The sequence below is a fragment of the Grammomys surdaster genome, unplaced genomic scaffold (assembly GCF_004785775.1).
Source record: "Grammomys surdaster isolate TR1022 unplaced genomic scaffold, NIH_TR_1.0 125974, whole genome shotgun sequence".
NCBI classification, from domain to species: domain Eukaryota; kingdom Metazoa; phylum Chordata; class Mammalia; order Rodentia; family Muridae; genus Grammomys; species Grammomys surdaster.
Window position 1 is genome coordinate 2,360,872 of NW_021620791.1, and position 6,336 is coordinate 2,367,207.

The 6,336-nt window shown below is 40.1% G+C and overlaps 1 pseudogene; it reads right to left on the bottom strand.

Annotated features, from left to right (window-relative positions):
* The window catches only part of LOC114609521, a 2,061-nt pseudogene extending 988 nt beyond the window's left edge, over positions 1-1,073 (bottom strand).
* Positions 1,074-6,336: the final 5,263 nt, after the last annotated feature.

The following is a 6,336-nucleotide window of genomic DNA, read 5'->3' on the forward strand; positions in this document are numbered from 1 at the left end:
CTCCTCCTCTTCCTCCTCCTCCTCTTCCTCCTCTTCCTTCTCCTCCTCTTCCTCCTCTTCTTCCTCCTCCTCCTCTTCCTCCTCCTCCTCTTCCTCCTCCTCCTCCTCCTCCTCCTCTTCCTCTTCTTCTTCTTCTTCTTCTTCTTCTTCTTCTTCTTCTTCTCTTCTTCTTCTTCCTCTTCTCCTCCTCCTCCTCCTCCTCCTCCTCATCATCATCATCATCATCATTCAGTATTATCCAGGGATGGAACCCAAAGCCTCATGCATGTTAAACAATCATTCTATCACTGATCTACAGCCCAGGTCCATTTATTACATAATAAAATGTTTATAGTCAATATTTCGAGCTGAACTTAGAATCACATCTTGTGAAGGTCAAGATTCCACTAGAACATATTAAGTGAATAAGTAAAATAATGAGATGGGCGACTTGGCCCAGATTAGTCAGCCTCACTGAAGAAAGTGTGATGAGGAAATGGCTTGGATTCCTTCCTCATGCATTTCTGATACTGTGACTGATGGCCTGCTTTAAGTTTTTTTCCTGACATGAAGAGAGTTTATACCAAAAAGGACAATATGGGAGAGAAAACGATTTTTCTGAGAAGCTGTGATGTTTCAATTTATGTGCCAACTTGCCTACCTAGACAATGGGTGCCTAGGAAACTGCTTAAAATTTCTTCTGGCTGTGCCTGTGAGGGCATAACTGAATGTGATTAGAACTGAAGTTAGTAGACAGGGCAAAGCAGATCATTCTTTATCCCAACACCGATAAGTAGACCTGCTCCATGCCCTTGGAGTTCGAAGTAGAATATAAAGCATAGAAAGGAGAGAACAACTCTCTCTGCTTCACTGTTTTTTTGACATAACTCCTCTGTGTGAGAAATAGCACCTAGGCTATTAGCTTGCTGCTCTCAGGTCTCCTGGCTCTAACTGGAATTGTATCCCCAAGTAGCTCTCCACTGTACAGGCAGCGGATCACAGGACTGACTTCTCACCATCTGCATTATGAGAAGCTGTTTTCCATTAAGGATTTGACTTCTCTGGATAATGTAGAACCATTCTTCTTGGTTCATGTAGAACCTTATATGTAAGTGATGATTGATACTGATTGTCAACTTGATGAGATCTGGAATCACACACAAGACAAGTCTTTGGTTATGTCTGGGAGAGATTTTCTTGATTGGGTTAACCAAGGTAGAAAGACTCATCTGACTGTGGGCAGCACCATACCGAATGCTGACATCCTGGACTAAATGAAAAAAGACAAGCATTCTGCTTGCACTTATTGGTCTGTGTATCTTGACTACAGAGACAATGTGACCTAATTAGTCTTCCTATTACTTCAGTCCACCGTGATGAGCTGGTTATTTTCCCATTAACTAAAAGTCAAACAAACCTTTCTTTCCTTGAGTTGCTTCTTGTCAGGCATCAAGCACCATGGGAATTAACTAAATGCACACATGGGGAGAGGCAGTATACTGGAACTGTAACGAATGGGCTCTAGTTAGAGTCAGAATCAGCTTCTAATTCTAACCTTTCTAATGACCAGATATGTGAGCTTGGGCAAGCTACTCAACTCTCCTGAGTACCCTAGCTGTGTTTTCTGCTAAACAAGCATCAGATTCATAGTAGAGGTTTTTGTTTGCCACCCAACATCCACATGACCTTTTATACTTTGTATTCAGTCTCCTGTCCTTACCTAAGCTAATCACAGCAATAGTTTGAGAGTGCTTATGGAATACATTCCTGGCCAAGGAGATACTGAGACATTTTTGTTTGCCCGTGCATCTGGATTTGGAGATATTGTGATCATGCTATGGCCTCAAGGAGTCAGGGTGCCTGAGCACAGTAGAGGCAATGAGAAAGCATTTGGGCCCTTTCTTAGTGGCACCAGCAAATCAACCAATCACAGAATCACCTACCTCTGGACTTCCTGTGTTATTAGAACTTTCTTTATGGGTTAAACTCCATGGGGTGGCCTTTCTGCTTCCTAAAATTGAAAGACTCTTAAGCCATACACTCAATGTTGTTTGAGTTCCGTGGATAGTAAATAAATTAGCCCACATAAACGCCTTCACACATGGCTTGGCATTCAGTAAAGAATCAATAAATCTTAGCTTTAATATAAATACGACAAAACCCATTATGTTCACCACTGGGGATGGTTTAAGTATAATTCTTGTTTAATTCAATTTTCAGAAGATTTTACAAGACAGGAAAATAAAAGAGGTGACTTTTATTTCTCTTTACATTTATCACTAAACTCCTGTCCCAGAGGGTTGTATCATTTTTACTATGACCAACAAACACGGGAAAGTGCCTCGTTTACTTCAGTCTAGCTGGCTGTGATAGTTAACTTTGATCATCAACTTGACTGTATTAGGAAATTCTCAGGGCATTAGAGAGGTACATCGTTGGGTGTATCTATGTAGATGTTTCCAGAGAAGATTAACTGGTGGGGATCCTTCTACCATTTCACTTGGTAAAGACATGGGCTGAGAGAAAAGGTTAAGAAGAGAAAAGCAACTGAATGCTTCTATTGTTCTTCTTTTGCCTCCAGATTCATAGAGGTGAGCATATAGTCTTTCTGTTGGCCCCCGCGGTCCTACCTTTGTGACTCCTCTACTCTGATGGGCTGTATCTCTTGAACTTGAGTTAAAATATGTCCTTTCTCACAGTTGCCTCCTGTAGTGAATTTAGTCATAACATCAAATAAAAAAAATTTACTAGTATTTGGGATTATGATTTAAAACAAATTTTTTTCCAGTAAGCAAATTAGGAAATCATTTCAGTTTTGTGTTTCTGACTAGAAGGTCTTTAAAATAGTATCCTGGTGTCAAAATATTTTGATGTTGGCTGAGGTTCCATTCCAAAGTGCTTTCTAAAATGTGCTACAGGCATTTAGGAAGGTACCTCCCCTATTCCTCAGTAATATATAATAGGTTTATAGTCTAAACAATGAAAGGACTGGCATCATTTGTCTTTGTGTTATACTGGGTTGTCTAGAATTTCCTGGGTGTATTTCAGCTCAACTTTTGTGTTCTCTTAGCGCTAGGAATAGAAAAATGATTGGTAGCCAACACCATGGGTGGAGTCTCCTTACCAGTGCTTTCGCTAATATATGTGCAGCCCCAAGATGCTATGTTTCAGAACCTCTGTCTACATGAATAATCTGAGCCAACACCAGTCAGCATGTCGGTTCCATTTAATGACTAAATATTGTATGTTTTCTCCCCCTGGCTGATGTATTTTTCAGCTTGGCAAGAGTAAGCTAGGATTCAAAATGGCAAAATAAGCAAGACATGATTACAATAGTATAAATAGGAGAGAGTGATAGCTTGGCTAGAAAAATAGTCATAGGAGTAGGAAAAATAGATGATCTGAATTTGTTTAAATTGGGAATATGCATTATTTTAATATAATTAAATTAATATATATTAAGAGTATATACACATGTATATAACTTTCATAAATATCTCTTTTTTAAAAAAGCAGTCTCTTTTTTTTGAGATTTTTATTTAAGTAGAACATTTTTCCCTTCCCTTTTTTCCTAAATATAATATGATCAGTCCATACAATGTACCTTGTATGTATGTTTTCAGGGATGACTGATTGATTCTGGGTGACTAGTTGATGTTCTCTTCCCTGGAAGTCCACCCATTCCACTTCTGGTTTTTCTCAGTTGTCTATAGATCTTTGTGTAGGGTAGAGGCCTCATAGCCTTTTCCCCATCCAGTTTGACAACTTCATTGCTGTCATCCTTGTTCATTCATGTGTGAGCAGTCACAGTGGTGAGATTTCATGGGTATAGTTTCTGATATTACTAGTAGACACAAGCTCCCATAAAACTCTCGTATCCTTTGGCTCTTGCAATCATTCCATCCTTCTTCCACAATGCTCTCTGAGCCTTAGGTACGGGAGTGTTTTTGTAGATGTATCCACTGGTACTGGGCTACACAACTCTGCATATTGATTGGTCAGAGTTCTCTGTAGTGGTCTCTTTCTGTAGCAAAGAGAGGTTCCCTTGATAAGGGGTAAAGACTACCCTTACCTGTGGGTCTAAGAATAAATGTCTATAGATTTTTGTTAGTGATTGTATTAAGAGATACTGTATTGACTTATGGGAGCAATTTTCATGCTCACTTCTTGATCTGAGGTCTATTTACAAGGTTCCTAGAAAGTCTAAAAGATACCTGTCTTAGATGTGCTTTGAGGCATCTGGACAACTATGTAGTAAAGATTGAAAATACAGGATTCAAAAGAAACCCAAAAGAGAGAAACATAATTAAAAAAAAATTCTATTATAGTCAAGGATAGGTGTACCTTTACCAATAGTGTTTGCATTCTAAGCCCCAGAAATGACTTCATTAAATTAGAAGGACGGCATTCTAAATCATGTGGTTGCCTTTGCCTGAACCTAAGAACATTAGCTGTTATCACAGAACACACAGCTAATTACACCGGTGACCCTTCTATGTTCCACGTCCTGTACTAGGTGCGTCACAGGTACTTGAATATTCTAATATCCTGTTTTGCAAGGTGTGTACTTGAGTGCTGTCCTAGTTACTGTTCTATTGTTGTTTAAAAAAAGAAAAAACAGCATGACCCAAGATGCTTATAAAAGAAAGACTTAACTGGGGACTTGCTTAAAGTTTCAGAGGGTATATTCATTATGGCAGGGAGTATGGCAGCAGCTGGTAGTCAGGTATGATGCTGAAGCAGTGGCTGAGAGCTTACATCTTATCCGCCAGTTGCAGTGAAGGAAAGAGAGAGACTAGACTTGGCATGTGCTTTTTGAAATCTCAAAGCCCACCCACAGTGATACACCTCCTCCCACACCACCACACCTCCTAATCCTTCCCAAATAGCTCCATTAACTGAGGACCAAGCATACAAACTATGAACCTGCCTGTGGGGTGTCATTCTCATTAAACCATCACAGTTGCAGCAGGCTGGCCTGCTCAGGTATCAGATAGCAAAGCCCAGGTGGTATGTAGCTCTGCTGTATTCTCCCAGTTTTTCTTTGTTTCCATCTGAGCCTTCTACCTGCTCCTTAAAAAGGTGTTACTTTCAGAGGTTCCCTTGTCTGCTCTTCCCCATTAGGTACCAGACTCACATCAACGTCTGACACTTCCTTTCCACTCACCTCCAAGTCAGCCCATCTCTCTGACAGTGTCTTATATTACAGATGTCTTCTTGCATTTAAAAAGACCTTTTCAAATAAATGTCTCACTGCAGGGGGATGACTCTGAAAAGTACATAACAGCAGTACCACACTCAGTCACGAAGGTCCTCACTCCCTGTCTGGAGGCCTGCTTGACACTTTAGTTTTTGAACAGCTGCCCCAAAGACTCTAAAAAATGTTTTCTCCTATCCTTTCTCCAGAGAGATGTCAAATGAATGTATAATGTCTGAAGAAGTATCTCTACATTAATATACAACTTGGTTGTCAATTGTTGTCTCTTCCATGACTCTTGATCGTGTCCATTTACCCCTTTATCTGCTGGGATACACAACAGATGAATGGCAACAGGAAAAATTATGATGTCTGTGGTCAACTCCAAATTGTGGCATTCTTTTTTAAGTTTAAAAGATAATGTTTCGGTGTGCTAACCAATTCTTTTTTTTATATATATGTCTCTGGGAACACACACACACACACACACACACACACACACACACACACACACACAGAGTGTCTCTAGTTATGGTTTCTAGGGCCGTGATGAAACACCTTAACCAAAAGATAATTTAGAGGAAGAAATAGAAATTCGTCTATTCTTGGCACTATCATCATTGAAGGAAGTCAGGAGAAGAACTCAAAAAGGACAAGAAACTGAAGGCAGAAGCTGATGCAGAGACCATGGAGGGGTGCTGCTTACTGGCTTGCTTATCCTGGCTTCCTCAGTATACTTTCTTATAGAACCCAAGACCACCCGCCCTGGGATGGCACCACCTACAATGGGCTAGGCCTTTCCCCAAGGATCACTAATTAAGACAATGCCTTACAGTCAGATCTTATGAAGGCATTTTCTCAATTGTGATTCCCTCTTTACAGATAACTCTAGTTTGTGTGGCAAGTTAACTTAAGACTAGGCAGTACAGACTGACAGACAGGCAGGCAGGCAGGCACACAGGCAGACACACAATTTTAGCATGTGATTTACAAATATATGGAAATAATTGTGCTGATAGTCCTCTAGTGGTCAGATGAATTTTCACTGTAGAAAGATCAGTAAGGAATTGTCATTTTCTTATGAAAGGAATCTCATTTTAGTTGCCTTCTTTTTGCTAAAGATGGTGTGCAAGAGAGCAGAAAGCTTGGCATTCAGCCGC